We start from the raw sequence: 12,148 nt of genomic DNA on the forward strand, positions 1-12,148 counted from the left end.
GCACATACTTTTAGGTGTTGTTTTTTATTTATTTATTTATTTTGGAGATGGAATCTTGCTGTCTTCCAGGCTCTCCAGCTTAGAGGAGTGATCTCGGCTCACTGCAACCTCCACCTTCCAGGATCAAGTGATTCTCCTGGCTCAGCCTCCCCAGTAGCTGGGATTATAGGAATGTGACACCACGCCCAGCTAATTTTTTCTTTTTTCTTTTTTTTTTTTTTAGCAGAAGCGGGGTTTCACCATATTGGCCTGGCTAATCTCAAACTCCTGACCTCAAGTGATCTACCCATCTTGGCTTGCCAAAGTGCTGGGATTACAGGCATGAGCTAATGCATGCAGCCTAATTTTAGTTTTTTTGAGGTACCTTGACACCTTTTTCATAATGGTTGTACCAATTTACAATTCCACCAACAACATGCAAGGGTTCCCTTTTCTTCACAAGGATAATAATTTTTATTCTTGTTTTAGAAATGAGAACCTGAAGACCTGGAAAACTGTGACTTACCCATATCAATGTAAAAGGCTTGTGCCCTCCCTGCTGCAAGGCTGGGATCATTTCAGAAGTGGTACGCCAAGTTTCCAAGCATTTGTTATAATTTATGTTTCATGGACCAGTTATCATTCCCCACCCTGGAAATCACTGTGGATTGACACACTCCGGGTCTGGTTGGGGCCAAGGAAATTAAAGTAATTATGATGTAAACATGTTGGTATTTATGCTAATGCTTGCTAGAAGATGCAATGTGGAGAAGGTAGATTGACATAAGGCCATATACCCTGTGTATTCTCATTAAATGTTTAAAGGCTGAATATGCAAGAATGCTGGCAAATTTCTGGAAACTAACTACTGGAAAATGTTAGCTAAATGGTAGATTTAGAAGTAGAGGAAGGGATGGAAAAAAAAGCTGTTGAATTAGGGATAACTTTGCAAGCGTTGACTTAGGTGCTTGCGAAATGGAAGTGGAGCTGTTTTCTCTCTTTTTTACACATCATGGCATTTTGCTGGGGATTAACTTATTGTCTCTTTTCTTTCCCTGCCAGGATGCTAAGAGAACATTGATATATTTCTTTATCACTGTCGTAACTATTTCTGTAAGACCTACACCGGCAGCATCGGTGTCATTTAGTAAATGTGCTGGCTCCAGTAGGAAGCAGAAAGAAGACCAGTTTGAACTCTCCCCTACTAGTGATGTGATCTGGAAAAATTGTCTTTAATTTTATGGCCTTAGTGTTTTCCCTCATCTGTAGTATAAAATTAATATTATAATAATGTTATAATACCGACAGGATTGTTTTGAGACAATTAATGTCACAGTGCTTGGTGAAGCATAGGCCAGTACATATGTTATGTAAATAATGGTCTTATACCACTGATTGTCACTTATTGCGCTAGATTTGACTGCCTTCTTGTTAGAAATACAGTACAATCAAGAAAATTAGCAACTTCAACCTTGTTTCTAATTTAAATATATGTTACTGTGTGTGTGTGCGCGTGCGTGTGTGTGTGTGTGCGTGCGTGTGTGTGTGTTCATACCTATGTTTCTTCGTCATTGAAAATGCAATTACAGCTGAAACTGATTTCTATTATTGGTATTTTCTCATGATAACAGAATTTATCCTGAATTAATAGCATTAGTAGAAATGGAGACTGTTTCAACCACTGCAATGGAACAGTAGCAAAATGGTGTGGAGACAACTGTCTGACCACTAGCTCAGCAGGGAAACAGGCAATGAGGAGCGAGAATTGTCCGATTCATGGACTCAGTGTAAGTGGGTGAAAGCTCGACTCTGAGAAGGTACACAAGTCCCAAGGGCCATGGTCAGCCACGATGCAAACCTCAGAAAAGGCAGCTGTAGATATGAAGTGAGCTGTGTTATGTGGAGCGAGTTCACAGCAAAGGGGGAGTTATCAAGAGTATCTGACCCAATACCTTCTGAAACATCACCTGCTTATCGAACCCCTTTGTTTTACATATTTTCCTGTTGACAGACTGTGTAATTATTAAAGCGGCACTTTTCCTTACTTATCTTCTACAGAAAAGATTAAGAAAGCACAGATTGAATTGCCAATATCCAATATCCAGGTTTGAATAGCCCAGATAAAATTGCCCACAACTGTTAGACATTCAGGCTAAAGGGAGTAGCCCTTCCCCTGGGCTGCATTCACTTACCCTCATCAACACACTCGGAAGCCATTCAGAATGATTTCCAAGACCAATTCCTCCTATTCCACCCTGTCTAGACTTTCTTGGAATGTTTTCTGTAGAAAAGTCCTGGATTTTCCTTTTTATTGACCCCTGAACTCTTGAGGTCTCTGGGTACGGAAAGTCTGTCACTGCCAAATTTCCTGTCGGCATAATTTCTTACCTGTTTTAAGTAAATAACCCATCTTTTCTGAACCCAGTGGCATAGTGAGTAGAGGGAGCTATCTGCCCAGAGGAAGGAGTATTTTATCACTGACATGATTGAGAATTATCAGTGCAGGGTGGTGATAAAAAGCAGATCAATTTTAGTTGAACTTTATTATGATTTTAAAATTCTTTACAGGCAGTGCACCCCCTTACTGCCTGAACCTGGGGCGGATTTCCTGCCTTAGAATGCCAGAGGACAATTGCTTTAAGGTGTTCGTGTGTGTGTGTGTGTGTGTGTGTGTGTGTGTGTGTGTGTGTGTGTTTAGTGGGGGGAGGACTTCAAAATTGTCTTTAGTTTTTTTAATTTTCCTTTTATTTTTGAAGAATTTTAAAAAATCAGGACACTTCAGCCTATTCAGTTATCTATGCAGTAAGTATTCCCAGAGTACTGTTAGATTAACAATTCCAGATATTAGAATTACAGTAATAGGCAAGCCCTGTTCCATGCCCATCAGTAGCTCAGACATCTAAACAACCTCCAGATTCTCCAGAAATTGCTTATTTTTTCATTTATTGAAAACGTATTTATCAGGTACCTATTATATGCCATGTACTGTGCTAGATATTGGAGATAAAATTGACAAAGAAATCCTTGACTCTGTCTTCATTTAGCTTCCAATCTCCCAGGTATGCTTACCTCCCTTCTTCGTGAAAATTCTCTTTTCCAAACTCAGTCACTTAATTACTACCTTTAAGATCTTTCGTATGTTAATATATCAAAAGTGTTATTGTTTACTTAAGATTTGCTTTACTCTCGCTTAAGTTTAAAACCATTTTATAAGGAAATACTTTATTTCTATTCTCAGAAATATGTGCACATGATTATAACCTCCACAAGACTTTGTATACTTCTCATGACTTGCTCCTCACAGTGTCCTGCCAATGGTAAATGGAAGACATGAATACAAATGAATGAAAAAAAACCCTATTAATAAATTCTAATATTAGAATTTGGCAGAATTGTCTGCCAATACCTAAATTAGTTAAAAGAGAGATTAGTACAGTTTAGAGACATACTTTAACCAAAATAAGACTTTTCCCATGAACTAATTGTAATTATTGGAAAGGAAATAACTTGGTTACTGTGTGCCTTGGTGTTACCTTATTCCATGTCCTTGTTCCACCTAATGGTCTTGCTTACCTACAATAACCATGCCATATGTTTTGTCAGGCCGTGGTCAACACTGTTGGCTTACTTATTAAGTTTTGTGTGGAGTAATCTTTTTGATTGAAGGCCTAGAATTGCTTATATCAACAGGAATTATAAACCTAATTCCAATTTATTTTATCTTTATTTACTTGTCTGTAGGTGACACATTTTCACTGCATTTGTAGCTATCTCAATATATTTTTGTTCTATTTTTTCTATTTACTGTAGAATGCATAATCCTGGATCTCTTGGTCGCAAATTGATACTCTGAAGCCCTCTGGAAGCCCAAGACTCCTGGTGGTAAGGCATGAACTTTTTTTTGCAGTTATATCTCTTCTGCGTGGAATGATACTGCTGTTTGATTTAAGTTTGAACTTGAAAGATTCATTCCTTTAGGGAAATATTTAACCTAATCTTGATTTTTGCCTCAAATTGGCATTAGACGAGCTTGAGTAAGTGGTCTGGTTGCGTTAGCTTTACAGATTAGATTCTTGATTTAATACAGCTCAAACTAATTATTATTATTATCTAAACCCTCTTTGCCAATGTAGAAAGAATACAATAGGAAGAAAATAAAGATAAATAATAAAAGCCCTGCCCAAGCACACCGTTTGAATCATAACCCAGGTCAGTGAGTTGCATGCCATACACTGACAATCCTTTATGGGGTGTTTCCAAATTTTATACAATGTAAAGTGTGTTCTTTTCATAACCAAATATATACACTGTAATGGCCTTGTCTATTAAGCAGTCACACAGGAAGGCAAGTTGCATGGTGCTTATAGATGGAAATAGTTCGAATTATGACCAAGTGATGGGAGAAGCAGCAGCCAAGTGCCAGAGAGAGTCTGTGAGTGGACATGTGACTGTTATTCCTCACAAATGTTGGTGGGAGCAGGGCCGGGGCAGTCAACAGTTCTACACACACGGTGACATGGCATTGGGTGTCTGAGTGGACTTCATTGTGACTTTGCTTTTACAGACTCTCTGACAAACTGATGCACTGTCCTAGTCATTGTGTCGAAATCATTTCTGACTCTTAGCGAAGTTTTCAGTCTGTTCATCTCCATAAATGTATCTTTGAGATTCTGGTATGTTTCAAACTCCTGCTTTCCCCCGCAAAAAATGTGACTTTCTGATTCAGGATTCACTTTCTGTCATAAGTCATACTTTCTTAATTGTTACTTTTTGAAATCAAGTTATGATATACACTTTGTTTAAACATTCATCTCCTTCAGTAACTTTCTTGGTATTTTCAGCCTTTATGTCCTACACAATCTATCGTAAAGACTGCTGCTCTGGCAGACATGAGCCTTTATGATTTCTGTCTCCTGCGAGAGTCTGCACCTACTGAAAGGCTGATTCTCTGAAAGCGGCTGAATTACCATGAGATGGCAGTAGAGAGCAGCCTGGCCGATAGGCCCATATTGCTTGGTTTTTGAGCCAGACTAAGGGCTGGGCCTAGTGGGAGGAGCTAGACTACAAGGTAGGCTGCTTTTGATTTTTAGGTGTCTTCCTGGAAAGAGAGCAAGGCATGTCTATGAAAGAAAATCCCAGTAGTAACATCTGAGGTTAACAAATGTGTGTTAGGAGAATGGAAGACAATTCCTGAAATACGCCAACCTCCAGTGATCAGACTTCTACCTGGCTGTGTGCTCTCTCTCTCTCTCTGTCTCTCTGGATCTCTCTCTCACACACACACACACACACACACACACACACACACACACACACACACACACACACACGAAAAAGAGAGAGAGAGCAGGAAAGGGGAAAGGGGTGGAGGGAGAGAAAAGAGAACAGATAGAGGACACATTTTCTCTTTCCTTGGAAAGCAAGGTTAAGTGAGATCAGCAGAAAGCAAGAAGGCAATTGTGACTGATAGGGAGCCACACAGGACAGCCGAAATTTGAGACCATATTACCTTGGCTTTGCCATTTCCATTCTCAAAGGGGTCAAAGTGCTGCCGGAATAGACACTAGCGTGAGCTCTAAATCCTATGCGTTTTAATAGCCCCTATTGTATAGAGAAATCAGAACAAGTTAGAGATGGATGGCGTTTTTAAAACAGCTGCCCAGAATGTGCCATGTCTTGCTTAGGTCACTTAGTACACTATTGGCAGTATTCAAATTAGAACCAAGTCCACATGCCCTAATTATCAGTAGGCCATGCCTTCCAAATCACAAGAGCAGGAGCAATTTGATTTTCTCTCAAACAGAAAAGCTATTAAAAGGGAATCCAAAATGACCCTAGAACTCTATTGGAGGAATGTGGATGCCTCCATGTAGTAGAAGGAACATGGGGCTTTGTGGCCAAAGAGAACTGGTATCAAATCTTGCCTCCCCATCTCTTATAATCCCTGTGACATTAATCTTGTGGTTTGTATATCTTAATTTCTTCTGAGCTTCAGAAGAAATCTTAACATATTAAAAAAAGCAATAAAAATACCAGTAACATTGATGTAAGTAGTAGAATTGAGGATTAAATGAGATACATGTATATAAGGGAGAGATAGGTGAAGACTGAATCCTAAAATTGTTCAATGTGGAAAATATTGATTTTATTTTTGGAACTGGGTTCTGCAGTCTAAGGTAGGAGGTAGAATCACTTTTTTAAGGTTGAACATGCTTTTGTTCTGTCAAGGACTACTTGCCTGGTTGCTTATAGTTATGCAGATACAGAGCAAACGACACCCATTTTTCTGGAGAAAGAGAGCTCCAATGTTTTGTGTAGTACCTGGCATTTGAAACTCTAACTGTAATACATTAGACAGCACTCTGCTCCCAAAAGAGTCATGGGAACTTCCTGGAAAAGAGACATTCAGACTCTACCTCTTCTCTAGGGTCAGTCTGAGGAAAAGAAGATGCATTGCTAATCCTTTGGGCAGCCGTGAGACTGGGGGCATAGATGAGAGGAGGAGGCAGATAGGCCTCCCTGAAAAGGAGTGGCAGCCTCACCCTCACTTCACAGTTGGCAGTACCCCGCTGCACTCTGGGCCCTTCCTCTCAGCCACTGCAGAGGCGTCTTTGGTTCTAGTCCAAAACCGAGGCTAGAGAAGATTTAGGATTTGTGGAGCCAGTGGACCCTTGATAATACCAGGCCAAATCAGAGAGTCAGTACCACTTGAGAGAGGGTCTGTGGCTAGGTTAGGCAAGTTCCTGAGCCAAGAGACACGAAGGCCAACTTTGGAAGTGATCTACATCACCCATCAAATCCAGTAATTATGCTCAAGTCCCCTGGCTCACATTACACACTCTGAAAGAAAGAGTCACTAACTGGCTCCCCATCAAGTCCTCAGGAAGTCTATATGTAAAATATAGATTTGGTACCAGCATTTATGCCTCTTCATAAAGTATCAACTTAAATTTTTCATGCATTAGAGAATTGGGGTTAATACTCAAAAAGAAAGCTTCTCATAAAATAAAACTAATGAAATATGGCTCTGAACGGATTTCAGAGACACGTCTTCCAGACTGCCTGGGGTCCCCTGGAAGGAAAAGGTTTGCTCTGATTATCAGCAAACTATGAAAAACCGTGACTACACTGCTCGAAACTCATCATTTTCTTTCTTTTTCTTTGACCCAGAAACTCCGTCTTTCCCCTTGGTCTCTTAAAACATCTATTAGTGACTATATTGTGATGGTGGCTTTGTAATCTCGCAATTCTGGCTCTTACATGGGGCAAGAAAAAAAATTGTTGGCAAGCTCATCGGGTTCTGGAAAGGCTGTGCCTTTCCCAGCTGGCCAGGGGAGCCGGAAGCCTGGGAAGGCTGTCCACAGGCTTTCTGGCAAGGGTAAAGGAAGAAAAAAGGAGGAGGAGGCTTAATTCCTAGCTGGCTGGACCTTGGAAGGTGGCCTCTTTTCCCTTTGGCTCATGAAGCAGAATAGAAGGCCAAGAATTCTAGCTGAGTTCCTGTCAGCTTGTCGCCTTGCTTTTGGGCTCATGGAGTGAACTGAGTTGAGAAGAAGCTGAGAGCTGCCTGAGGCAGGCTTACCACTGAGCCATGAGGAAGACAGACCCTCCCTGTCACCATTGGGGTCAGAATATCTTAGCCAGAAGCCTCTCTCCTTTCAATTTAGAGAAGTAGATTGAGGAGTAAATGGCCTAATTAATTGTAGAATGTTTACTCAATATTTGGGGTTTTGTTTTCTATTATCCCATGAAATTACCATAAACAAAAACTACACCTTTATTTCTAGGCAACAAAAACCTTATTGTACAAAGGGTACATGGCATTAAGTCTTAAACTTACAAGTATGTCTTTTGCAGCAAATGTTGTATGACTTTAAAAATCATCTTAAAATATGATTCTTCTCAAAGTGTCTTGCGTGACCTCAATGAAATACTCACATGTGCAGCATCCCTCTAGTAGATGCTGATTTATTAAAGCCATTTAACACCTATGCAAGTTGCTACACGCAAAGAGGCACTAAGTCTTCATTATATTTGTTTCTTCAGTGCTTGATATTGAGACAAAAACAGTGATGCTCAGCAAATGGTCACTTTGTTGTTTTCCCTGTGTTCCTTGGCCCTTTTGCAATCAGACAGGACGCTGTGACCAATTCTAGACAATGACATGTGATTGGAGGTAATACGAATGTCATTTGCAGACTGAGAAAATGAAAGCCCTCATGCAATGCTTCATGATTCTATGGTATGATGTTGCGGCATGATTTCATGGCAATCTAGCAGGCATGTGTTCTGGATGGTATAGCTACAGGTTGACAGAGTCTCCTTCTACTTGGATCCTTGAGTGACTGTGTGGAGCAGAGTCCCTGCCAGCACCTCATTGGCTATAAAATGTGAGCAAGAAATAAGCCTTTGTGACATTAAGTCACTGAGATTTAGGAGTCAATTTGTGGCTTGCATAATGGAGCCTAACCTGACAAGTGCCAAGCAATTAGTGTGCATTCAATTAATTTTTGCTGAAAAAAGAAAGAGCTCTCATTTACCTAAAGAAAAGCCTAAATCATAATCATAATCATACCAATATATTTGAGCCCTGTTTGTGTGCCAGGCATTGTGCTAAGTCATTTACATTTATAATTTTATTTATGTTGCATAAATATCTATAAAGTATTATCCCCATTTTTCAGTGAGGAAAATAAGGCCTAGAGTAACTAAGTCTTGTCACAGAATGTCTTGAAGGTTCTATTCAAACTCAAGAATTCGGACTGTAGAATCCTTTGCAGCATAGCTGATTTTCATTTTTCTGTATCATATATCACTTCCTTTGTTGGCAGATTATACGTTTGTGTAGGCAACCTGAATACTAGCTGGAAAGCCCCCATACACTCAATCCTTATTCCTAAATTCAACAAGTCTTCATGTTTTAAATCATTGTAAGAGAGCTTGCAGTTCCTGATAAGGACAGAGTTGCATGGCGGAGTTCAGTAGAGGAATAGAAGCTGAAAGAGAGGAAAGTTGCCAGCATCCCAGTTCACAGTAAGTCAGATCTTATTAGATAACTTAATTATTTTGTTTGAAATTTGGTCTGAAAGCATGATATTAAATCAGTTTTGTCTATAAATTAAAAAAATAATTACTTTTTCCAAAGTTTGGATGATACATTAGACTGGATTACCCTTGCTTCAATTTCTGCCCTTTCTGGCAGTCTATTAATGCCTCTATATTCTTTTATTTGTTGCTTATTTATTAAACAGCCCTGGCTAAAGACTCAGAAAGAATACATGAGCACTTTCCTTGAGTCGTCTATGACAGTGCTGTTGAATGGAGGGCCTGTAGTGGGGAGTTGGGGCAAAGTGTGGTGAAAACAAAGAGAATTGTTGGGGAAACCTGTGCCATAGGGGAGGGACATTTATAATGGATCCTGAAGGAGACAGGAACATATTCCAGGCAGAGGAAGTAGGTAGGGCATTCTCAACACAAGCAGGTAGACAGGAAAGAACTCTACGTTTGAGGTGCTGGCACTTCGTTTATTCATTTAACTTTACTGAGGATGCTGGGAATTAGTTGAAACATAGATTTCATAGAAAGATGGGTAGAGAAATGAACTGCAAAAGTTATTTAGGATCAGATTGGGAAGGGATATGTTTATCTTGCTAATTTAAAGAATTCATTTAAGAATCCTAAGTGAACTTTATAATCTTAAAATATAAGCTTTTATTTGATAAAAGGAGATGGACCTAATTGTACTCATTTTGTGTGTGTGAAGGATCTGAAAATTTCGTATACATTATTTCCAGGTTTAGTTAAACAGAAACCAGTGGTGGAGCTCAGAAACAGCTTAGAATTATGTACTATTTCTTCTGCTAATGGTGGAGCTTAGAAATGGTTTAAAATTATGTAGTATTTCTTCCACTTATCCATGATCCACTTTAAAGCCTTCCTCATGCTCTATCTCCTTCAATAAAAGCCTAAAATTGTTTAGAGACAAACACTGGGAATGGCGGTGGGGGAGCATGGGTATAAAGCAGTGCCGACACACCCCAGGCATGCTGTCTGATTTAATTGAGTCCGTTTGTTTCTCCCACGAACTCATGCTATTTTTTCTGGCCTAAGACCCCTTTTTCTCCAATTCCTAGACTTTTTTTCCAGACTCTGGTCAGTTCATTTTCTTAGCACCCCTATACTTCCCTCCTTTTCTGAGAGCCCTTGATCAGGTCGTATCTTTAAATACAAATCTATCTTTCATCCAAAAATGTGTCAGTACTTGAAGAAAGAGGAGACTGTAATACTTAGTAGTCGTGTAAAAGGATCATATTGTATACTTATGAAAAGTCCATCATGTGGGATCAATGTTGATGAATCAGAAAACTGACATTTCGTAACGTGGAATATATTTTATGTTTCCCAGCTTGTTAATTCATTTAACCAAAATGTATTGACTAGATTCACAAACTAGATTTTTTTTAAATCTCAGGAAAATATATCCTTTCCCTGAAATTAATTGCATAGCACTTGTTTTTGTTTTCTCTGACAAGATGAGTATTTTTAAATACCACATGAACTCTTACTGGAGGCCGCATGTAAATTATGTTATCGGTGCCGTCCTAATAACCTGGATAGAGTATGCAATGAGGAACACCTGGTTCTCATACACATTACCTTCTTGGGATTATCTGGTTGGGGCCACTCATTTTAGACACATTAAAAATACCTTTCCATAGCTATAGAGAGCTTACGTACCCAACCCTGGCCAGCTGCCACTCAGGTGTTGCCATTAGTCTGTAGCAGGGAAAGATCAAGAATGACCTAGAATAACCCATTTTTACAACAAGAAAAAAATTCGAATCACAAATTCCAGAAAGGATTGAAATCATCATTTTATATTTGGAGGAAAGCATATTGCTATCATCATAAATAAATTTAGTGTATTTAATGTTTTAATAAGCAAGAGAATTGTGTTGGAACTATCTAAACCAGCCAACAGCCACAGAATTTGATTTTTTGCCAGTTATTTTTTTTTTTCCTTTTCTTTTTGGTTGGGTGACACAGGAGAAGTGTTTAACTAACTATTCTCTATACAATTCATTTTCTCAGGCTTGCAGTGTACTTCATTGGTAAAGCTGACCAAAAGACAATAACTGGATAAACTGTTTTTTGTACCAGATATTGTGATGTAATCTAGAAAACTGTAGCAAAGAGAATGTTGGCTTAGTCTCCTCATAGTTCAGCTTATTCTATGTAAATGCCCTATCAGGTGTTCATAAAAACTAAAATTATGACCTTCATTTTCTGTAGCTTGAAGTTACAGCAAAAGTGTTCCATCAATAAGCTCTTCAATGGCTTTTCGATCCTCATAATATCACCCAGCAATTCTCTCCTTGAGTTGAGATAATAGCAGCAATTAGGCAGCTTTTATTTCTCAACCCCTTTTAACTTTTGCTGTCTTATAAACGAGCACACAGCATATATATGTAACCACTATAGAGGGAATGCTGGTCAGTGTCAGAAGCAGGAGAAAACAGTTAGCCTATTCATGAATTATCCTTTATTTTTCACTTTAGCCCCAAAGGTTAAATGTGAATGTGCTTGGTTTGCCTCTTTCTATTTTGACTGCATGTGAAAGCCTTGAAAGAGTTCTGTAGATGGGCAAAGCAAGTAAGGTTTATGGAAATCAAACACACTTGCATTTATTAGTGATCACTAATGGCGTGTAATTAAAGTAATTACAGGAAGGCAAGCAGACAATTAACTTGTTGAAAGTGTCAGCAAAGGGCAATAACAGAGTTTAAAGTTCTTGTCTGTGTGGTTCATCTTTAAGTCCCGCAGATACTATAAAGAAAGGATGATGCTAACCAGAATGGTCAGACTAATATTAGACCTTTATGAAACAACCCTGAAGTCTGTATGGTAAAAGCAAAGAGCCGAGGGCAGGGTGTTGTGCTATAGCATGAGGTAGAAGAAGGGGAGCTGGAACCAAAAACAGCCTTCAGAAATAATGGTAGCATAGTCAGAGCTTTAGCAGGGATCAACTACAGCAGATGGCAAGAGAATGATGAACACAGAAGCCTTCTTTGCCATCGTATTAGACCTTTATGAAACAACCCTGAAGTCTGTATGGTAAAAGCAAAGAGCCGAGGGCAGGGTGTTGTGCTATAGCATGAGGTAGAAGAAGGGG

At 39.2% G+C, this 12,148-nt stretch overlaps 1 protein-coding gene across 2 annotated transcripts in view; it reads left to right on the top strand.

The window, feature by feature from the left end:
- Positions 1–12,148, top strand: part of SEMA6D (sema domain, transmembrane domain (TM), and cytoplasmic domain, (semaphorin) 6D) — a 585,902-nt gene that overhangs the window by 275,324 nt on the left and 298,430 nt on the right. For both annotated transcript variants that reach the window (XM_011928555.1, XM_011928553.1), the window contains one exon: positions 3,790–3,861. The gene's annotated coding sequence lies outside the window, so the exon portion shown is untranslated. The remainder of the gene's footprint in view (positions 1–3,789; positions 3,862–12,148) is intronic.

The sequence above is a fragment of the Colobus angolensis genome, unplaced genomic scaffold, assembly GCF_000951035.1.
Source record: "Colobus angolensis palliatus isolate OR3802 unplaced genomic scaffold, Cang.pa_1.0 Scaffold78, whole genome shotgun sequence".
NCBI classification, from domain to species: Eukaryota; Metazoa; Chordata; class Mammalia; order Primates; family Cercopithecidae; genus Colobus; species Colobus angolensis.